The sequence below is a fragment of the Fistularia commersonii genome, chromosome 2 (assembly GCF_037954325.1).
Source record: "Fistularia commersonii isolate RoL2024-O1a breed Wild chromosome 2, RoL_Fcom_v1.0, whole genome shotgun sequence".
NCBI lineage: Eukaryota > Metazoa > Chordata > Actinopteri > Syngnathiformes > Fistulariidae > Fistularia > Fistularia commersonii.
In genome coordinates, this window is record NC_141285.1 from 25,362,614 (window position 1) to 25,386,816 (window position 24,203).

The window sequence follows — 24,203 nt, forward strand, 5'->3', positions numbered from 1 at the left end:
TCGCTGCTTTTAGCGGCGCCTCAGTGTTTCTCCTTCACCGTCACGTTGCTGTACTTCAAGGAAGGAGCGGAGCTGAGGCTGAATCCGTCCATCTCAGAGGAGATCTGGGACATTGGATGGTTGATGGACGAGAACCTGGTGTGCGAGTGGGTGAAAGACAAACTGGATGTGGTTTATTATCGGAGCTTTAAGGGCCGGACAACCTTGAACATCAGATCTGGGGAGCTGGAAATCAGGAATGCCACTAAAGAAGACGCTGGGATCTTCACACTGGAGTTCAACTACAAGGTTTTCCAGGATCAATACAGGGTTCAGATGATCAAGGAGGTACCGAAGCCCACGGTGAGCATCGATCCACCGTCCTGTGGTTCTAAATCGGAGAAATGTACCTTGAGCTGTGACGGAAACACCGAGAATGTGGGGCCTGTCAGCTACCTGTGGAGACTGGGAGATGTTCAACTGGAGAATGATACAAAAGTCATCACCGTCTTCAACGGCAACATCATCCAGAAGGTTGAGAAGTTCTCCTGCAGGCTGAAGAACCCAGTCAGTCAGAAATGGAGCGACCCCTTGCAGAACCCGTTATTCCTTCCATCTCCATCACCTTCACTTTGGGTCGTGGTGGGCTTGGTGTTGGTGGTTTTGTGTTTGGTTGCTTGCGCAATTTGGAAACGTAAATATATCCACCAAAGGATCAGTGCATTTTTGAGAGGAAGAAGTGTGAGGGAAAATAGTCCTGAAGTAATCCAGATGGAAGGAGAACCGCTCAGTAACCCAGCCGAGACTCCGCACAGCTCTCTGAGACCTGCAGAGACTTGACTTTTTTGACCTCGTAGCAAAGAGGAGAAAATGAAGCAGGATCGATGCTTGCCATCCTTGTTATGTGACTTTTTGACAAGCAAAAAGTATTGTTTTCAAAAGCTTCAAGCGCAGCTTTACGTAGGGGGCGATACATGAAGAGTTTTGTTTTTGTTAGCCTGACTCTTTTAGTTCGCCGTGTTGTTCCATCTGTTCCTTGTTTTAAAACTATGAAAGTTTTCTTTAATGTGAAAGAGGTTATAGTTGGACTGAGATGGTTTGGATGTGGACGGAGGAGGCATGGTGAAGATCTGGGTGGAAGGACGATGGATGGAGGGAAAGGACAGGAGGTGACTGGGTTTGTGAACCAAAGGTCAGCAAGAAAAAATGTCACAGAATTTACCCTTTTGTTCATGTTTTTGTTCATGTGTAGTTGTTGTAGAACCTCAGTTTCTGAACGTCCCTAATCCTGACCAAATTAGCCAAAAAACTGAGTTTTCGAGAAAAAAAAAATTTGAACCGTCTTGTGAACAAGCCTCAGTGCACAAACGCGTGCAAATACATCTCACAGTTTCTGCATTGTAGCTTAGCGACCGCCAAGCCTGGAACTGCCTGTTATTTACACAGCTCATCGTTGTGTGTATATAAATGTATATATATATCAGAACAAACTGGTGAACATCAATAATGTATATATATCAATGTGTATATATATATATGTTGTGTTTTTTTTTCAGGGGCTCTGTGTTGTTTCAGTCTAAATTGGGTAAAAGTTAAATTGTAAATAGTTGAAAGTTCTTGTGGGTTCTGAAGAGTTAATTTTTTTTATTTATATTTTGTTGTGTTGCATTTTTTTTAGGGATTCTGTGTTGTTTGACTTTAAATTTGCTGAGTGTATAAAAAGCTAAAATTGTTTTGTATTTTATAATTTGTTTTTTGTAGATCTGTAACTATTTTAATTTACATTTTATGTGTTTTTTCAGGTATCCTGTGTTTCACTTTAATTTTTTTACGTATAAAAAAGCTAAAAGTTTATTTTTGTATTTAATAGTTTATTTGTTGGTACACTGAAAAGTAAATATTTTTAATTTACATTTTCTTGTCGTGTGTTTTTCAGGGATTCTGTGTTGTTTGACTTTAAAGTTGCTTAGTATAAGAGTTAAAAGTTTAAATTAGGTAAAAGTTCACTGTAGAGTGAAATAATAAAGGCTACGATATTATAGTAGTATAATACTTTTTTTTATTTATCAATTCATTTGTGCATAATGTTACATTATCATTGGTAATATATCAATTAAGGCAACAATAAATCTGAAGAGCCGTTTGGAAGCCGAAAGAACCGGCACTTTTTAGTGAACCGAGCCAAAAGAGCCGGTTCTCTAAAAAGACCCGGAATTCCCATCACTAGAGTCAGCTGCTTGGGAAAATGCCTCTTCTATCATCTCTCCATCTTGGAAGGACTTCTTGTTATCAACGGTGTCAGTCCATAAATGCTGTGTTTAGTCATCGTTAAGGTGTCTCTGCAGAAAAAACCAAACTGAACATGTTTTTCTCAGGATGAGGCATCGTATAATTGCAAGATTGGTCGTTTTTCCTGCTTCTTCTCTTGTCCAGGTCACTGAAAAAGACATATTGATGTTAATGGCACTAATCCTGGTTAAATAGAAAAAAAGAATAAAATAAGAATGAAAAAAATTGCTGGCTGACTTTCATGTTTCCTGTTAAGCATGTTTTGGCCCAGCGTTTAGTTTATTATGGCGCCTTTTTTGAACATTATCTGATAATACTAAGGAAACTGGTCGTTTGGAAACTGCACACTCAAACCGTCCCTGCAGTGAAGTGACTCAGACACTGAAGAATCCAGATGGGAGGAGAACAGCTCAGTAATCCAACCTAGAATCCACAAAACCACAGACGCTGACATTTTTTTTCTACCTCAGAGTGTGTGTGTGTGTGTGTGTGTGTGTGTGTGTGTGTGTGTGTGTGTGTGTGTGTGTGTGTGTGTGTGTGTGTGTGTGTGTGTGTGTGTGTGTGGTGTGTGTGGGTGTGGGTGTGTCATGATAGACGTTAGACCATGAAGAGAAAAGGATGAGGTTAAAAAGAGAGGGTCGGGGAACGGTGCAGTTGAATTTGAGTGATTTCATCATATGAAGCTTCTTCCATCAACAGACACTGAACTCACACATTGTTACTTTTCATCCTTCCTTCTTCTTCATGTCCTCGTCACTGTGTCATCACCAGAAATATATTTTACTGCTTTTTATCTATACACACTGCTCAAAGAAATCAAGGGAACACAAAAAAAACACATCCTAGATCTGAATGAATGAAATATTATTATTAAATACTTTACGCAGTTGAATGTGACAACAACAAATCACACAAAAATGATCAATGGAAATCAAATTGATGAACCCATTGAGGTCTGGAATCAAAATGAAAGTGGAAAAACACACGACAGGCTGATCCAACGTTGATGTAACGTCTTTAAAACGAGTCAAAATGAATCAGTGTTTCTTCCTAAGTGGACAGTTTGATTTCACACAAGTGCGTTCGACTTGGAGTTTCATCGTGTTGTTTAAGTGTTCCCTTTATTTTTCTGAGCAGTATATAGTAGATATTGTAGCGAGTCATAAATGTTGGGGTTTATGTTGATGCTTGTTTTCTGTGTGATTTTGTGATTGCCGGTATTGATGTGGGTGTTTTTTGTTGTGCAATAAATTCTCTTTTTTTTTTATACACCTGGAATTGATCTGAACAGTTTGTTATATTGCAGGCTCGTGTGGCGTGGCTGTGGCAACAACAGCTAGTGCTCATTAACCAGACGTTTACCATCACCAGGGTGTTTCTCTAACTAAAACTCTACACTAAACTGGAGCCGTCCTGCATTGCTGTTGAGAGGAATGTTAAGAGTTCTGTTATTTCTTACTGGCTGTGAATGTGTTTTGGCTGAGAGAGCGGGGTGTGCACGTGTGAGAGTGTTCGGGAGGCGTGAAGGTAACGTTTTTTGAGCGTCTGTCGTCGTAGGTTTTTGGATGTAAGTGTTCTGATAAAAGAGGCGCTCGTTTACCAACCACTGCAACTCGTTGAACCCCTCCGGTCGGAGGATACGTCGGTGTGGGATGAGGTTTCTGGGCGTTCACCTGCAACTAAAGGCTTGTTTGTAAAGTTTGGGGCCCTTTGAGAGACAGATGGAGTGCTCCAGAGAGCCTGGAAAGGGTCAGCGAGGGGGGAAGAGAGATGGTGGCCTCCAAAACACTGCGCCCAGCTTCAGCGGCTGGCGGTCCTGATGGAGAGGATGGCGGTGGACATCGTGGGCCCGTTTCCTCACACGGACTCAACAACCGTTACGTTCAGGAACGGAGCTGCGGCTGAATCCGTCCATCTCAGAGGAGATCTGGACCATTGGATGGTTGATGGACGGGAACCTGGTGTGCGAGTGGGTGAAAGACAAAGTGGATGTGGTTTATTATCGGAGCTTTAAGGGCCGGACAACCTTGAACATCAGTTCTGGGGAGCTGGAAATCAGGAATGCCACTAAAGAAGACACAAATTTAAAGTGAAACACAGGATCCCTGAAAAACACACGAAATATAAATTAAAATATTTACAGATTTACAAAAAATAAATTGTAAAATACAAAACAATTTTAGCTTTTTATACACTCAACAAATTTAAAGTCAAACAACAACACAGAATCCCTGAGACAAATGCAAAACAACAAAATATCAATTAAAAATATTAACTCTTCAGTGCTATAAATAAATTATAAAATACAAGAACTTTTCATTATTTACAATTCAACTTTCCCTTTTTCAGTGACACCTGAAAAACGCGCAAAAAATATATAAATTAAAATGTGTAAAACGAAAAGAAAAAGACCAGCAGTCTGTATTGAAGGTTGGCATTGAGTTACACCGAGTGCAAACAGAAACCAGGCCAGGCATATTGAACAATCACATGCACCTTCAAGAGAAAAAATTCATCTGAAAGGGGGCTGCTCTCCACATATCAGGAGCTTGCTTCTCTTGTTCATTTCAGAGTGCTGATAAAAGCCGTTCAGTTCGCGAGCGAGAGTCAGTGCTTAAAACCGTCCCTGCAGACTGAGTGAGTCACACGTGCTGTTCTTCTGGATGTTAACATGCAGAAAGAAACATCCTGCTGGTTCTTCTCGCTGCTTCTAGCGGCGCCTCAGTGTTTCTCCTTCACCGTCACGTCGCTGTACTTCAAGGAAGGAGCGGAGCTGCGGCTGAATCCGTCCATCTCAGAGGAGATCTGGGCCATTGGATGGTTGATGGACGGGAATCCAGTTTGCGAGTGGGTGAAAGACAAACTGGATGTGGTTTATTATTCAAGGTTTAAAGGCCGGACGACCTTGAACACCAGAACCGCGGAGCTGGAAATCAGGAATGCCACTAAAGAAGACGCTGGGGTCTTCACACTGGATCTCAACCAACGGGCTCTTCCGGATCAATACAGGGTCCAGATGATCGAGGAGGTACCGAAGCCCACAGTGAGCGTCAATCCACCATCCTGTGGTCCTGAATCCAAGAAATGCACCTTGAGCTGCAACGGAAACACTGAGAATGTGGGACCTGTCAGCTACCTGTGGAGACTGGGAGTTGATGAGTGGGATATTGAGAGGAAAGACATCACCGTCTACAACGGCAACATCATCCAGAAGGCTGAGAAGTTCTCCTGCAGGCTGAAGAACCCAGTCAGTCAGAAATGGAGCCACCCCTTGCAGAACCCTTTATTCCTTCCACCTCCACCAACACCATATTGGGTGGTTGTGGGTTTGGTGGTGGCTTTGGTTTTGGGTTTGATTTGCGTTCTGTTTTGGTTGCGTTCAAAATCAAGTGACAGAAATCCATCCACAACAGATCAGTAGATGTTTCAGAGGAAAGATTGAGTTGGAAAATGGTTCAGAAGGTCCTCAAGTAACCTTGAAGGAAGGAGAGCCGCTCTCAAACCAGCCTAGACTCCACAAAGAACTGCACATGCTGAATTTTTTTTTTTATCTCAGGGCATTTCTATTTGTGTCTGTGCGTGTGCTTGTTATGCTCTATGATTTTTATCTTTTGTCTATTTCTTTTTATTTTCATTATTCTTTTTTTTATATGCGGACCTCATTTGTTTAATAAGAATGCATCAAATTTTTATATATTTTTTTTTCTTTTGTCTATTTCTTTTTATTTTCATTATTCTTTTTTATATGCGGACCTCATTTGTTTAGTAAGAATGCATCAAATTTTTTTTTTTCTTTTGTCCATTTCTTTTTATTTTCATTATTCTTTTTTTATATGCAGACCTCATTTGTTTAATAAGAATGCATCAAATTTTTATGTTTTTTTTTTAAATCGTCAACCGTAAATAAAAATGAACAAAACCAATAAAAGAATAATAACCAGTGGGCTCAGTGACGTGTTTCATTTTCAAGATTTTCGGTTTTACTCTTTGCTTTTTCATTTCAGCTCATTTTTTGAGTCATCAGGACAGGTGTCGGCGCCTCCTCTTGGGTTGTGCATTCGCGCCTTTCTGTCCTCCGCTTTTTCACTTTATTTCATGTTTAATCATCTTGGTTTCTGAACTGGGGTTTCCACCCACTCAACCCTCCACCTCTTCACCGGCTCTGTGGAGCTGTCCTATTTCTGTAACACCACGTTCATGCAAATTACGGGCTGTATGTTTCATTTTTCACACTCTGTTAATATACCGTGTCACCCAGATGTTCCATTGATTAAAACGCTACAATACTTTGTATTCTACTGACCGTTTTACCGCTTGGTCCGTTTACTTGAAGATCTGGCCAGGTTTCTTCTTGAAATAGAGCAGGTTTGCAACTGAAATTTAACACAACAAACAGGAGAACCCGAAGAGAACACAGCAATATAACACATCATTAAATACAGAGACCTAATAAATAGAAATAAACCCAATAATTAAGTGGACCAAGTGACCAGAAGACTACTGAAAAATGAAAGGGCCTGCGTTTCCCACCACGTGTTTCTGTTTGTGTTGTTTTAGCAATTAAGGGACGGAAATCTATCAAAGAATGGATCAGTCGATGTTTCAGAGGAAAGACAGATGTGAAAACGATGTGTGTGTGTGTGTGTGTGTGTGTAACATAAAAGCACCTATTTTTGTCCCTTTCGATGTGCTTTTTGAAACAATGTTTAAACAGTGTTTATGCAAAGCTCGCCCTGCAGAGTTGATAAAAGTTGATCCTTGTTGATCTGTATATCTTTCTCTTTTCTTTTCTTTAATATTCATCAGGATACAATGTATTTGTATTTATATGAAATTCTACTCAAATAATGCAGCCTCAGGGCGGCACTGGCCCGTGCCTCTCCAAGCCTGCCTTGGGAGGGCACGGAGCAGTGTCTCCCTGTGCCGGTCCCAAGCCCGGATAAATGCAGAGGGTTGCGTCAGGAAGGGCATCCGGCGTAAAACTTTCGCCAAAACCAAATATGCGAGACAACCAAAACTATACCATACCGGATCGGTCGCGGACCGGGTTAACGACGACCGCCATTGGTACTGATGACCTACAGGGTACTAATGGAAATTGGGCTACTGTGGGTCGAAGAACAAGAACAAGAAGAAGAGGAGGAGTGCGTGTTCGGAAGCAGAGAGAGAGGAGGAAAGGAAAGAGTCTGGGACTGAGAGTAGGGACTTTGAATGTTGGGACTATGACAGGAAAAGGTAGAGAGTTGGTGGACATGATGCAGAGAAGGAAGGTGGATATACTGTGTGTCCAGGAGACCAGGTGGAAAGGTAGTAAGGCGAGAAGCTTAGGAGCAGCTTTAAGTTGTACTATTATGGTACTGACAAGAAGAGAAATGGAGTAGGAGTTATCTTGAAGGAGGAGTTTGTTAGGAACGTCCTAGAGGTGAAAAGAATGTCAGATAGACTTATGAGTCTGAAACTGGAAATTGAAGGTGTGATGCTCAATGTTGTTAGCGGCTATGCCCCGCAGGTGGGATGTGAATCTGAAGAGGAGAAGTTCTGGAATGAGTTGGATGAAGTGATGCAGAATATTCCCAGAAATGAGAGAGTGGTCATTGGTGCAGACTTCAATGGACATGTCGTGAAGGCAATAGAGAAGGCAATAGAGGGGATGAAGAAGTGATGGGCAGATTTGGTATCCAGGATAGGAATGCAGAGGGACAGATGGTGGTAGATTTTGCAAAAAGGATGGAAATGGCTGTAGTGAACACCTTTTTCCAGAAAAAACAGGAACATAGGGTAACTTATAAGAGCGGAGGTAGGAGCACGCAGGTAGACTACATCTTGTATAGACGAGGTAACCTGAAAGAGATCAGTGACTGCAAAGTAGTTGTAGGTGAGAGTGTAGCCAGACAGCATAGGATGGTGGTTTGTAGGATGACTCTGGTGACAAGGAGGATGAAGAGGACAAAGGCAGAGCAGAGGACAAAATGGTGGAAGCTGAAAAGGGAGGAGTGTTGCATGGTTTTCAGGGAGGAATTGAGAAAGGGTCTGGGTGGTCAGGGAGAGCTTCCAGATGATTGGACAACAACAGCTAGTCTTATCAGGGAGACAGGTAGAAGAGTACTTGGTGTGTCATCTGGAAGGAAAGTAGATAAGGAGACTTGGTGGTGGAATGAGGAAGTGCAGGAGTGTATACAGAGAAAGCGGTTAGCGAAAAAGAAGTGGGATACTGAGAGGACTGAAGAGAACAGACAGGAGTTCAGGGAGGTGCGGCGAAAGGTAAAGATAGAGGTAGCAAAGGCAAAACAAAGGGCTTATGATGACTTGTATGCTCGGTTGGATAGTAAGGAGGGTGAGAATGATCTATACAGGTTGGCGAAACAGAGAGATAAAGATGGAAAGGATGTGCAACAGGTCCGGGTGATTAAGGACAGAGAGGGAAATGTATTGACAGATGCTAGAAGAGTGATGGGAAGATGGAAAGAGTACTTTGAAGAACTGATGAATGTTGAAAATGAAAGAGAGGCAAAGGTAGAAGAGGTGACTATCGTAGACCACAAAGTAGCAAAAATTAGTAAAAGTGAAGTGAGGAAGGCATTGAAGAGGATGAAGAGTGGAAAAGCAGTTGGTCCTGATGATATACCTGTGGAGGTGTGGAAGTGTCTAGGAGAGGCAGCGGTAGATTTTCTGACTAGATTATTCAACAGGATCTTAGAGAGTGAGAAGATGCCTGAAGAATGGAGACAAAGTGTGATGGTGCCTATTTTTAAGAATAAAGGGGATGTGCAGAATTGTGGCAACTACAGAGGGATAAAGTTGATGAGCCATACAATGAAGTTATGGGAAAGAGTAGTGGAAACTAGACTGAGAGCAGAAGTCAGCATTTGTGAACAGCAGTATGGCTTCATGCCTAGAAAGAGTACTACAGATGCAGTATTTGCGTTGAGAATGCTAATAGAAAAGTACAGAGAAGGCCAGAGGGAGCTGCATTGCGTTTTTGTAGACCTAGAAAAAGCATATGACAGGGTGCCAAGAGAGGAGCTCTGGTATTGTATGAGGAAGTCTGGAGTGGCAGAGAAGTATGTTAGACTGGTGCGGGACATGTATGCTAGCTGTGAGACACTGGTACGGTGTGCTGTAGGGGTAACAGAGAAGTTCAAGGTGGAGGTGGGACTCCATCAGGGATCAGCTCTGAGCCCCTTCTTGTTCGCAATGGTGATGGATAGGCTGACAGATGAGGTTAGACAGGAATCCCCATGGACCATGATGTTTGCGGATGACATTGTGATCTGTAGTGAGAGCAGACAACAGGTAGAGGAAAATCTAGAGAGGTGGAGGTATGCTCTGGAAAGGAGAGGAATGAAAGTTAGTCGCAGCAAGACAGAATATATGTGTGTGAACGAGAGGAACTCGGGTGGAGCGGTGAGGCTACAGGGAGTGGAGATCAAGAAGCTGGAGGATTTCAGGTACTTGGGGTCAACAGTCCAGAGCAAAGGAGAGTGTGGAAAAGAGGTGAAGAGACGGGTCCAAGCAGGTTGGAATGGGTGGAGAAAAGTGTCAGGGGTACTATGTGATAGAAGACTTTCAGCCAGAATCAAAGGAAAGGTGTACAAGACACTGGTGAGACCAGGGATGATGTTTGGACTAGAAACTGTTACAATGACCAAAAGACAGCAGGCAGAACTAGAGGTTGCAGAGATGAAGATGTTGAGGTTCTCTTTGGGAGTGACTCGGATGGATAGGATCAGGAATGAGTCTATCAGAGGGATGGCACATGTCCGATGTTTTGGAGAGAAGGTCAGAGAAGCCAGACTGAGATGGTTCGGTCATGTACAGAGGAGGGATAGAGAATATATTGGTAGACAGATGCTGGAATTGGAGCTGCCAGGCAAGAGGTCTCGAGGAAGACCAAAGAGAAGATTTATGGACGTAGTGAGAGAGGATATGAAGGTAGTTGGTGTGAGAGAGGAGGATACAGAGAATAGAGTTAGATGGATAAAGTTGACTCGCTGTGGCGACCCCTAACGGGAAAAGCCGAAAGAAGAAGAAGAAGAAGAAGAAGTCAGGATTATCTGGCAACACCGCTGTGGAACGAGGAGGATGACGTCATGTGGCACCGCCTCCTCTGGAGGTGTGCGCATGCGCCAGCCCACACACTCGCTACTCCACTGTTTAAATTTGTTTATTGTTTTATTCATCTCCATGTGCCCGTCCTTCTTAAGGCAAGCTTTTTCAGTTTCCCCCCAGAAAAGACACGATCGTTCTACATGTTTCTTTGTCGATGTTTCAAAATCAACATCCTCTTCAAATATAGAATTACGTTTAAAAAACAGTGTGCTGGTCGCCATGGTGAAGAGCAAGGGAGAGGTTCTTCTGAGAAATGAAGCTAATGAGACACACAATGGAGCTCTGGGAAGGAGTCGTGGAAGCCAGACTGAAGATAGAGGTGAGCGTTTGTGAGCGACCAGGAAAGAGTGTGTGCCGTTTCCTCACCTGCCGCCACACACAGATGCAGTTCCAACTCTCACCACTAGATGGCGCTACAGCCCCCGTGACACTGGCAGTGTTGTCTACACTTGACATGTCTAAGGGTTTTGTGGCTTTCGGAGGTTCGAGATTTTAAAATAACTACACATTTAGTTGAGGGCCAAGATTATTGTGTGTGTGTTTTCTCCTTACAAACCAAAAGGCTCAGCTTGTTCTTCTCAGGGGAACCGGAGCAGATTTGTTGTTGCCAGATTGGTCGAGTTTTCGTATTTCTTCTTCTTTTCTCCAGGTCACTCCTGTAAAAGAGATGTTGATATCAATGGGGTTTTTACCCGGTTGAATCAATAAATGATTAAATACAAAAGACTTCATGGGCTCATTGACGTGTTACTTGTTCAGCATGTTTGGGTTTTAACAAGTTTGGCGTCTTTTTTCAAATCGTCAGAATGATCTGGCAACATGATAGAGTGTGACTGGAGGGACTTCGATTCAAACAGAAACTTAAGAAAAAATCTGACGTTCCACCTCATGTTCAGGGATCTAATTTGTTCGGAAACGGTTTACTTTAGTTAGAAGACTGTACATTTTAATACTTCAGTTAGACTGAAGTATTCGGTTTTCTCCGAGTTGAGCAGAACATCGGTGTTCCTGAAGCCAATATGGAGAAACAAACATCCTTCTGGTTCTTCTCGCTGCTTTTAGTGGCGCCTCAGTGTTTCTCCTTCACCGTCAAGTCGCTGTACTTCAAGGAAGGAGCGGAGCTGCGGCTGAATCCGTCCATCTCAGAGGAGATCTGGGCCATTGGATGGTTGATGGACGGGAATCGAGTTTCCGAGTGGGTGAAAGACAAACTGGATGTGGTTTATTATTCAAGGTTTAAAGGCCGGACAACCTTGAACACCAGAACCGCGGAGCTGGAAATCAGGAATGCCACTAAATACGACGCTGGGATCTTTACACTGGATCTCAACCAACGGGCTCTTCCGGATCAATACAGGGTCCAGATGATCGAGGAGGTACCGAAGCCCACGGTGAGCATCGATCCACCATCCTGTGGTCCTGAATCCGAGAAATGCACCTTGAGCTGCGACGGAAACACTGAGAATGTGGGACCTGTCAGCTACCTGTGGAGACTGGGAGATGATGAGTGGGATATTGAGAGGAAAGACATCACCGTCTACAACGGCAACAGCATCCAGAAGGCTAAGAAGTTCTCCTGCAGGCTGAAGAACCCAGTCAGTCAGAAATGGAGCGACCCCTTGCAGAACCCTTTATTCCTTCCACCTCTGTATTGGCTGGTGGGTTTGGTTTTGGGTTTGATCTGCGTTTCTGTTTTGGTTGTTTTAGCAATCAAGGGACGGAAATCCATCCACGAACGGATCAGTAGATGTTTCAGAGGAAGGACTGATAGGGAACATGGTTCAGAAGATCCTGAGGTAACCCTGATGAAGGCAGGAGAAAAGTTCATACCATGAAGTGACAAGGATGAACTGTGTGGTTGAATTTGAGTGATTTCATCATTTGAAGCTTCTTCCATCAACAGACACTGAACTCACACATTGTTACTTTTCATCCTTCCTTCCTCTTCATGTCCTCTTCACTGTGTCATCGCCAGAAATATATTTTACTGTTGGTGTTTTTAACCTTTTTCCCCATCGGGCTGCTTGAGAGTTTCCTAACTATGTTCAGATGTTCACAGAAAGAGCTTGTTGCCAGATTGGTGGTGTTTCCGCCTTTAGTCTTCTCATGTCCAGGTCACTCCTGAAAGAGATTACCGATTTGAATGCTTGAAAATGATAAAATACAAAGAATGAATGAAAAGATCTTAGTGGGGTCTCCTGACGCGTTTCTTGTTCAGCATGTTTGGGTTTTAACAAGTTTGGCGTCTTTTTTCAAATCGTCAGAATGATCTGGCAACATGATAGAGTGTGACAGGAAGGACTTTCATTCAAACAGAAACTTATGAAAAAATCCGACGCTCCACCTCATGTTCAGGGATCTAATTTGTTCGGAAACGGTTTACTTTAGTTAGAAGACTGTACATTTTAACACTTCAGTTAGACTGAAGTATCCGGTTTTCTCCGAGTTGAGCAGAACCTCGGTGTTCCTGAGGCCAATATGGAGAAAGAAACATCCTTCTGGTTCTTCTCGCTGCTTTAAGCGGCGCCTCAGTGTTTCTCCTTCACCGTCACGTCGCTGTACTTCAAGGAAGGAGCGGAGCTGCGGCTGAATCCGTCCATCTCAGAGGAGATCTGGGACATCACCTGGAAGCTGGACGGGAACTTGGTGTGCGAGTGGGTGAAAGACAAGCTGGATTTGGTTTATTATCGGAGCTTCAAGGGCCGGACAACCTTGAACCTCAGATCTGGGGAGCCGAAAGAACCGGCTCTTTTTAGTGAACCGAGCCAAAAGAGCCGATTCTCTAAAAAGACCCGGAATTCCCATCACTAGAGTCAGCTGCTTGGGAAAATGCCTCTTCTATCATCTCTCCATCTTGGAAGGACTTCTTGTTATCAACGGTGTCAGTCCATAAATGCTGTGTTTAGTCATCGTTAAGGTGTCTCTGCAGAAAAAAACAAACTGAACGTGTTTTTCTCAGGATGAGGCATCGTATAATTGCAAGATTGGTCGTTTTTCCTGCTTCTTCTCTTGTCCAGGTCACTGAAAAAGACATATTGATGTTAATGGCACTAATCCTGGTTAAATAGAAAAAAAGAATAAAATAAGAATGAAAAAAATTGCTGGCCGACTTTCATATTTCCTGTTAAGCATGTTTTGGCCCAGCGTTTAGTTTATTATGGCGCCTTTTTTGAACATTATCTGATAATGCTAAGGAAACTGGTCATTTGGAAACTGCACCCTCAAACCGTCCCTGCAGTGAAGTGACTCAGACACTGAAGTCTTCTTGGTTTCACAGAGTTGAGCAGAACCTCAGTGTTCCTGAAGTCAACATGCAGAAAGAAACATCCTTCTGGTTCTTCTCGCTTCTTCTAGCGGCGCCTCAGTGTTTCTCCTTCACCGTCAAGTCTCTGTACTTCAAGGAAGGAGCGGAGCTGTGGCTGAATCCGTCCATCTCAGAGGAGATCTGGGCCATTGGATGGATGATGGACGGGAATCCAGTGTGCGAGTGGGTGAAAGACAAACTGGATGTGGTTTATTATCAGAGCTTTAAAGGCCGGACGACCTTGAACCTCAGATCTGGGGAGCTGGAAATCAGGAATGCCACTCAATACAACGCTGGGATCTTCACACTGGAGCTCAACCACCGGGCTCTTCAGGATCAATACAGGGTCCAGATGATCGAGGAGGTACCGAAGCCCACGGTGAGCATCGATCCACCATCCTGTGGTCCTAAATCGGAGAAATGCACCTTGAGCTGCGACGGAAACACTGAGAATGTGGGACCTGTCAGCTACCTGTGGAGACTGAGATGATGAGTGGGATATTGAGAGGAAAGACATCACAGTTTACAACGGCAACATCATCCAGAAGGCTGAGAAGTTCTCCTGCAGGCTGAAGAACCCAGTCAGTCAGAAATGGAGCGACCCCTTGCAGAACCCTTTATTCCTTCCACCTCCACTAACACCATATTGGGTGGTGGTGGGTTTGGTGGTGGCTTTGGTTTTGGGTTTGATTTGCGTTCTGTTTTGGTTGCGTTCAAAATCAAGTGACAGAAATCCATCCACAACAGACCAGTAGATGTTTCAGAGGAAAGATAGAGTTGGAAAATGGTTCAGAAGGTCCTCAAGTAACCTTCAAAGAAGGAGAGCCGCTCTCAAACCAGCCTAGACTCCACAAAGAACTGCACATGCTGAATTTTTTTTTTTAATCTCAGGGCATTTCTATTTGTGTTTGTGCGTGTGCTTGTTATGCTCTATGATTTTTATCTTTTGTCTATTTCTTTTTATGTTCATTATTCTTTTTTATATGCGGACCTCATGTGTTTAATAAGAATGCATCAAATTTTTATGTTTTTTTTTTTTTTTTGTCTATTTCTTTTTATTTTCATTATTCCTTTTTATATGCGGACATAATTTGTTTAATAAGAATGCATCAAATTTTTATGTTTTTTTTTTAAATCGTCAACCGTAAATAAAAATGAACAAAACCAATAAAAGAATAATAACCTCGTGGGCTCAGTGACGTGTTTCATTTTCAAGATGTTCGGTTTTACTCTTTGCTTTTTCCTTTAACCTCATTTTTTTGAGTCATCAGGACAGTTTCGCCGCCTCCTCTTGGGTTGTGCATTCGCACCTTTCTTTCCTCCGCTTTTTCACTTTATTTCATGTTTTCTTCATCTTGGTTTCTGAACTGGGGTTTCCACCCACTCAATCCTCCACCTGTTCACCGGCTCTGTGGAGCTGTCCTATTCCTGTAACACCACGTTCATGCAAATTACGGGCTGTTTCATTTTCACACTCTGTTAATATACCGTGTCACCCAGATGTTCCATTGCTTAAAACGCTACAATACTTTGTATTCTACTGACCGTTTTACCGCTTGGTCCGTTTACTTGAAGATCTGGCCAGGTTTCTTCTTGAAATAGAGCAGGTTTGCAACTGAAACTTAACACAACAAACAGGAGAACCCTAAGAGAACACAGCAATATAACACATCATTAAATACAGAGACCTAATAAATAGAAATAAACCCAATAATTCAGTGGACCAAGTGACCAGAAGACTACTGAAAAATGAAAGGGCCTGTGTTTCCCACCACGTGTTTCTGTTTGTGTTGTTTTAGCAATTAAGGGACGGAAATCTATCAAAGAATGGATCAGTCGATGTTTCAGAGGAAAGACAGATGTGAAAACGATGTGTGTGTGTGTGTGTGTGTAACATAAAAGTACTTATTTTTGTCCCTTTCGATGTGCTTTTTGAAACAATGTTTAAACAGTGTTTATGCAAAGCTCGCCCTTCAGAGTTGATAAAAGTTGATCCTTGTTGATCTGTATATCTTTCTCTTTTCTTTTCTTTAATATTCATCAGGATACAATGTATTTGTCTTCTTCTTCTTCTTCTTCTTCTTCTTCTTTCGGCTTTTCCCTTCAGGTGTCGCCACAGCCAGTCAACTTTCTCCATCTAACCCTATTCTCTGTATCCTCCTCTCTCACACCAACTACCTTCATATCCTCTCTCACTACATCCATAAATCTTCTCTTTGGTCTTCCTCCAGACCTCTTGCCTGGCAGCTCCAATTCCAGCATCCGTCTACCAATATATTCACTATCTCTTCTCTGTACATGACCGAACCATCTCAGTCTGGCTTCTCTGACCTTCTCTCCGAAACATCGGACATGTGCCGTCCCTCTGATAGACTCATTCCTGATCCTCTCCATCCTGGTCACTCCCAAAGAGAACCTCAACATCTTCATCTCTGCAACATCTAGTTCTGCCTGCTGTCTTTTGGTCATTGTAACAGTTTCTAGTCCAAACATCATCGCTGGTCTCACCACTGTCTTGTACACCTTTCCTTTTATTCTGGCAGATAGTCTTCTATCCCTTCGTACCCCTGACACTTTTCTCCACCCATTCCAACCTGCTTGGACCCGTCTCTTCACCTCTTTTCCGCACTCTCCGTTGCTCTGGACTGTTGACCCTAAGTACCTGAAATTCTCCAGCTTCTTGATCTCCACTCCCTGTAGCCTCACCGCTCCACCCGAGTTCCTCTCGTTCACACACATATATTCTGTCTTGCTGCGACTAACTTTCATTCCTCTCCTTTCCAGAGCATACCTCCACCTCTCTAGATTTTCCTCTACCTGTTGTCTGCTCTCACTACAGATCACAATGTCATCCGCAAACATCATGGTCCATGGGGATTCCTGTCTAACCTCATCTGTCAGCCTATCCATCACCATTGCGAACAAGAAGGGGCTCAGAGCTGATCCCTGATGGAGTCCCACCTCCACCTTGAACTTCTCGGTTACCCCTACAGCACACCGTACCAGTGTCTCACAGCTAGCATACATGTCCTGCACCAGTCTAACATACTTCTCTGCCACTCCAGACTTCCTCATACAATACCAGAGCTCCTCTCTTGGCACCCTGTCATATGCTTTTTCTAGGTCTACAAAAACGCAATGCAGCTCCCTCTGGCCTTCTCTGTACTTTTCTATTAGCATTCTCAACGCAAATACTGCATCTGTAGTACTCTTCCTAGGCATGAAGCCATACTGCTGTTCACAAATGCTGACTTCTGCTCTCAGTCTAGTTTCCACTACTCTTTCCCATAACTTTATTGTATGGCTCATCAACTTTATCCCTCTATAGTTGCCACAATTCTGCACATCCCCTTTATTCTTAAAAATAGGCACCATCACACTTTGTCTCCATTCTTCAGGCATCTTCTCACTCTCTAAGATCCTGTTGAATAATCTAGTCAGAAAATCTACCGCTGCCTCTCCTAGACACTTCCACACCTCCACAGGTATATCATCAGGACCAACTGCTTTTCCACTCTTCATCCTCTTCAATGCCTTCCTCACTTCACTTTTACTAATTTTTGCTACTTTGTGGTCTACGATAATCACCTCTTCTACCCTTGCCTCTCTTTCATTTTCCACATTCATCAGTTCTCCAAAGTACTCTTTCCATCTTCCCATCACTCTTCTAGCATCTGTCAATACATTTCCCTCTCTGTCCTTTATCACCCGGACCTGTTGTACATCCTTTCCATCTTTATCTCTCTGTTTCGCCAACCTGTATAGGTCATTCTCACCCTCCTTACTATCCAACCGAGCATACAAGTCATCATAAGCCCTTTGTTTTGCCTTTGCTACCTCTATCTTTACCTTTCGCCGCACCTCCCTGAACTCCTGTCTGTTCTCTTCAGTCCTCTCAGTATCCCACTTCTTTTTCGCTAACCGCTTTCTCTGTATACACTCCTGCACATCCTCATTCCACCACCAAGTCTCCTTATCTACTTTCCTTCCAGATGACACACCAAGTACTCTTCTACCTGTCTCCCTGATAACACTAGCTGTTGTTGTCCAATCATCTGGAAGCTCACCCTGACCCCCCAGACCCTTTCTCAATTCCTCCCTGAAGACCATGCAACACTCCTGCCTTTTCAGCTTCCACCATTTTGTCCTCTGCTCTGCCTTTGTCCTCTTCATCTTCCTTGTCACCAGAGTCATCCTACAAACCACCATCCTATGCTGTCTGGCTACACTCTCACCTACAACTACTTTGCAGTCACTGATCTCTTTCAGGTTACCTCGTCTATACAAGATGTTGTCTACCTGCGTGCTCCTACCTCCGCTTTTATAAGTTACCCTATGTTCCTGTTTTTTCTGGAAAAAGGTGTTCACTACAGCCATTTCAATACTTTTTGCAAAATCTACCACCATCTGTCCTTCGGCATTCCTATCCTGGATACCAAATCTGCCCATCACTTCTTCATCCCCTCTATTGCCTTCACCAACATGTCCATTGAAGTCTGCACCAATGACCACTCTCTCATTTCTGGGAATATTCTGCATCACTTCATCCAACTCATTCCAGAACTTCTCCTTCTCTTCAGATTCACATCCCACCTGCGGGGCATAGCCGCTAACAACACTGAGCATCACACCTTCGATTTCCAGTTTCAGACTCATAAGTCTATCTGACATTCTTTTCACCTCTAGGACGTTCCTAACAAACTCCTCCTTCAAGATAACTCCTACTCCATTTCTCTTCTTGTCAGTACCATAATAGTACAACTTAAAGCTGCTCCTAAGCTTCTCGCCTTACTACCTTTCCACCTGGTCTCCTGGACACACAGTATATCCACCTTCCTTCTCTGCATCATGTCCACCAACTCTCTACCTTTTCCTGTCATAGTCCCAACATTCAAAGTCCCTACTCTCAGTCCCAGGCTCTTTCCTTTCCTCCTCTCTCTCTGCTTCCGAACACGCACTCCTCCTCTTCTTCTTGTTCTTGTTCTTGGACCCACAGTAGCCCAATTTCCATTAGTACCCTGTAGGTCATCAGTACCAATGGCGGTCGTCGTTAACCCGGTCCGCGACCGATCCGGTATGGTATAGTTTTGGTTGTCTCGCATATTTGGTTTTGGCAAAAGTTTTACGCCGGATGCCCTTCCTGACGCAACCCTCTGCATTTATCCGGGCTTGGGACCGGCACAAGGAGACACTGCTCCGTGCCCTCCCAAGGCAGGCTTGGAGAGGCACGGGCCAGTGCCGCCCTGAGGCTGCATTGAACATCAATAAATGTATATATATATATATATATTGCGTTTTTTTTCAGGGGCTCTGTGTTGTTTCAGTCTAAATTGGTTAAAAGTTAAAAGTTCTTGTGGGCTCTGAAGAGTTAATTTTTTTAATTTATATTTTGTTGTGTTGCATTTTTTTTAGGGATTCTGTGTTGTTGTTTGACTTTAATTTGTTGAGTGTATAAAAAGCTAAAATTGTTTTGTATTTTATAATTTGTTTTTTGTACATCTGTAAATGTTTTAGTTTACATTTTATGTGTTTTTTCAGGTATCCTGTGTTTCACTTTAATTTTTTTACGTATTAAAAAGCTAAACGTTTATTCTTGTATTTAATAGTTTATTTGTTGGTACACTGAAAAGTAAATATTTTTAATTGACATTTTTTTGTGTTGTGTGTTTTTCTGGAATTCTGTGTTGTTTGACTTTAAAGTTGCTTAATATAAAAGAGTTAAAAGTCTAAATTAGTTAAAAATTCACTGTAGAGTGAAATAATAAAGGCTACGATCATATCGTAGTATAATACATTTTTTTATTTATCAATTCATTTTGTGCATAATGTTACATTATCATTGGTAATATATCAATTAAGGCAACAAAAAAATCTGAAGAGCCGTTTGGAAGCCGAAAGAACCGGCTCTTTTTAGTGAAGAAGAGCCGGTTCTCTAAAAAGACCCGGAATTCCCATCACTAGAGTCAGCTGCTTGGGAAAATGCCTCTTCTATCATCTCTCCATCTTGGAAGGACTTCTTGTTATCAACGGTGTCAGTCCATAAATGCTGTGTTTAGTCATCGTTAAGGTGTCTCTGCAGAAAAAAACAAACTGAACATGTTTTTCTCAGGATGAGGCATCGTATAATTGCAAGATTAGTCGTTTTTCCTGCTTCTTCTCTTGTCCAGGTCACTGAAAAAGACATATTGATGTTAATGGCACTAATCCTGGTTAAATAGAAAAAAAGAATAAAATAAGAATGAAAAAAATTGCTGGCTGACTTTCATGTTTCCTGTTAAGCATGTTTTGGGCCAGCGTTTAGTTTATTATAGCGCCTTTTTTGAGTTGAGCAGAACCTCAGTGTTCCTGAAGTCAAAATGCAGAAAGAAACATCCTTCTGGTTCTTCTCGCTGCTTTTAGCGGCGCCTCAGTGTTTCTCCTTCACCGTCACGTCGCTGTACTTCAAGGAAGGAGCGGAGCTGCGGCTGAATCCGTCCATCTCAGAGGAGATCTGGGACATTGGATGGTTGATGGACGAGAACCTGGTGTGCGAGTGGGTGAAAGACAAACTGGATGTGGTTTGTGGTTTGTGGTTTGACAAACTGAATGTGAATGTGAAAGAGAGGAAGGGTAGAAGAGGTGACTATCGTAGACCACAAAGTAGCAAAAATGAGTAATAGTGAAGTGAGGAAGGCATTGAAGAGGATGAAGAGTGGAAAAGCAGTTGGTCCTGATGATATACCTGTGGAGGTGTGGAAGTGTCTAGGAGAGGCAGCAGTAGATTTTCTGACTAGGTTATTCAACAGGATCTTAGAGAGTGAGAAGATGCCTGAAGAATGGAGACAAAGTGTGATGGTGCCTATTTTTAAGAATAAAGGGGATGTGCAGAATTGTGGCAACTATAGAGGGATTAAGTTGATGAGCCATACAATGAAGTTATGGGAAGTTAGTTAGTTAGTTAGTCCTCTTGCACAAGATGCGTAGAGCCAACCGTGGCTACCAGGTTTCTCCATCGGGGTCTGTCGTTGGCAAGTTGCCGTGCCTGTGCCAGGCTCACACCGCAGGCTCTGAGGTCCTGGGCCACAACATCCAGCCAGCGGGTGCGGGGGGCACCTCTGGGTCTTCTCCATCCGGCTAGCTGGGGATTTAAGGCCAAGATGGAGCTTGTGGGATGTTCGGCAGGCAAGCGGATGATGTGGCCATACCATCGAACTCGCCGCATTGCTGCGAGGCGAGATGCCGGGGGCCGCTGGGTTCGATCCCTTAGGGTCTTGTTGGTGACATGCTGGGTCCAGCTGATGCCTTCTAATGTCCTCAGGGCCCTGGAGTCCAATTCATCAAGCTTGGCTGCCAGCGTGTTGTTCAGCGGCCAGGTTTCGGAGCCATAGAGAAGGACAGAGATGACTGAGGCATTGTAGACCCGGAGCTTTGTCACCCGGGATATGTGCCGGTGGCGCCACAATGGTCTCCACAGGGACCGCATGACTGACGCCGCAAGGGCACGGCGCCGGTCAATCTCAACTTTGAGATCCCCGGTGTTTGACAGGATCGAACCGAGCTACTTGAAGGTAGCGACAAAGTGGACAGGGGTGCCAGTGTGATTCACACAGGCCAGCAAGGGTGATGTTATACCTAGAGAGTTCACGGGATAGTAGTGTGGCATAGCCGGGGCGCAGGAGTGTCTGGACATTCCAGCAGGCAATGTGGGTTTTGTGACGGAGATCCAGTTGCCGTAGTCCGGGGGCAGGCAGGGGTCTGTTACCGAGAAGATCCGTCCGGTTTAATCTGGTTGCTTTGGTTGGTTTCGTAACTGGTTTATTTCACCATGCTAGGTAGTTGGCCCCGCAATGGCTATTCAGCTCACTGACATGCTGCTGGAGGCTGCCGGGTTCACGGTTTGTTGTCGCCCGCCTGCGAGTGCCCCCAACACGTGCTTTTCTCTCAGGGTCTGCTCCCCTAGCCTTTTGTCTTCCCAGACTAACCCACAAGGCGGGGGGTCTGAGCCACACTTTGTCTGGACCCTCACCTGGGACCTGTTTGCCTTGGGTGACCCTTCCAGGGGCATAAAGCCCCCGACAACATAGCTCCCAGGATCACTGGGACACGCAAACCCTCCACCACAGTAAGGTGGCAGCTCACGAAGGGAGGAAAGTTATGGGAAAGAGTAGGGGAAACTAGACTGAGAGCAGAAGTCAGCATTTGTGAACAGCAGTATGGCTTCATGCCTCGGAAGAGTACTACAGATGCAGTATTTGCGTTGAGAATGCTAATAGAAAAGTACAGAGAAGGTCAGAGGGAGTTGCATTGCGTTTTTTTAGACCGAGAAAAGGCATATGACAGGGTGCCAAGAGAGGAGCTCTGGTATTGTATGAGGAAGTCTGGAGTGGCAGAGAAGTATGTTAGACTGGTGCAGGACATGTATGCTAGCCGTGAGACACTGGTACGGTGTGCTGTAGGGGTAACAGAGAAGTTCAAGGTGGAGGTGGGACTCCATCAGGGATCAGCTCTGAGCCCCTTCTTGTTCGCAATGGTGATGGATAGGCTGACAGATGAGGTTAGACAGGAATCCCCATGGACCATGATGTTTGCGGATGACATTGTGATCTGTAGTGAGAGCAGACAACAGGTAGAGGAAAATCTAGAGAGGTGGAGGTATGCTCTGGAAAGGAGAGGAATGAAATTTAGTCGCAGCAAGACAGAATATGTGTGTGAATGGGAAGAATTGGGTGGAACGGTGAGGCTACAGGGAGTGGAGATCAAGAAGCTGGAGGATTTCAGGTACTTGGGGTCGACAATCCAGAGCAACAGAGAGTGCGGAAAAGAGGTGAAGAGACGGGTCCAAGCAGGTTGGAATGGGTGGAGAAAAGTGTCAGGGGTACGAAGGGATAGAAGACTATCGGCCAGAATAAAAGGAAAGGTGTACAAGACAGTGGTGAGACCAGCAATGATGTTTGGACTAGAAACTGTTACAATGACCAAAAGACAGCAGGCAGAACTAGAGGTTGCAGAGATGAAGATGTTGAGGTTCTCTTTGGGAGTGACCAGGATGGAGAGGATCAGGAATGAGTCTATCAGAGGGACGGCACATGTTCGTTGTTTTGGAGAGAAGGTCAGAGAAGCCAGACTGAGATGGTTGGGTCATGTACAGAGAAGAGATAGTGAATATATTGGTAGACGGATGCTGGAATTGGAGCTGCCAGGCCAGAGATCTCGAGGAAGACCAAAGAGAAGATTTATGGACGTAGTGAGAGAAGATATGAAGGTAGTTGGTGTGAGAGAGGAGGATACAGAGAATAGGGTTGGATGGAGAAAGTTGACTCGCTGTGGTGACACCTGACGGGAAAAGCCGAAAGAAGAAGAAGAAGCATCCCTGCCATACTGTTGAGAGGAATGTTCAAAGTTTTGTAATTCCTTACTGGCTTGTGAATGTTTTTTGGGTGATAGAGCGTTGTAGGTTTGTAGGTTTTTGAACACAAGTGTTATCATAAAAAAAGCGTTTGTTTACCAATGACTGGAAATTGTTGAACACGTCCGGTTTTCATGCATGAAACTGATCCCTGGTACAGAAAAGGTTGTTCTCTGTACCAGGAGAGACCGAGAAATCTGGCTTGAAGAAGCAAAGGCAGGATTACATCCAGTGATACAGAAAGTGAAACAGTTCAGGTGTTTGGGGACAGAAATGCATCAAACTTTTTTGGCAACGTTGAGATTTTTGAAATTGTTTAACCTCGATTTTTATCTCATGACTAAGCAGACAACTTTTGATCATCACAAGTGTCAGCTGACCTCAGAGCTCAGAGCACTCAGTGTGTGTGTGTGTATTATATTCTTGGTGTTTTTAAATCTTTTTGCTGCTTCTGTGTTTAATCACAACCAACAGATTTCCATGATCCTAATGTGTGTTTAACACAATCAGAGTTTGAGTGTGTGAACTCTGACAACAACACAACAAATCCTGTGAAAACAAGTTCAGCTTTGATTTCTGTTCAGTGTGTGTGTGTGTGTTTGCTTATTAATTAAAGTAATTTAACTCTTTATATGTTTTATTTTTGTATGTTTTCAGTCTGGCGGACCCGCCTGACAACGCTGCTGATTGGGTGAGAGGGATATTATGTCACTGACAGGCGAGCAGGGACGGATTAGACTTGATTGCTCCTCTAAGCCAACATCTGACATCCAACCCAACTTACTCAGACACTGAAGTCTTCTGGATTTCACAGAGTTGAGCAGAACCTCGATGTTCCTGAAGTCAACATGGAGAAAGAAACAGCCTTCCGGTTCTTCTCGCCGCTTTTAGCTGCGCCTCAGTGTTTCTCCTTCACCGTCACGTCGCTGTACTTCAAGGAAGGAGCGGAGCTGCGGCTGAATCCGTCAGAATATTCCGCTATGATTATAATACATTGTGTTTACATACATTCATTGTATTTACTTATTTTGATTGTAGTCCTTGTGTGACGTGGGGACGCTCACGTCAAGAGAGGGACTTGCAAAATCTCCAACGTCAAATTATAGAATCTCCAACCTCACATCATTATTTCACTAT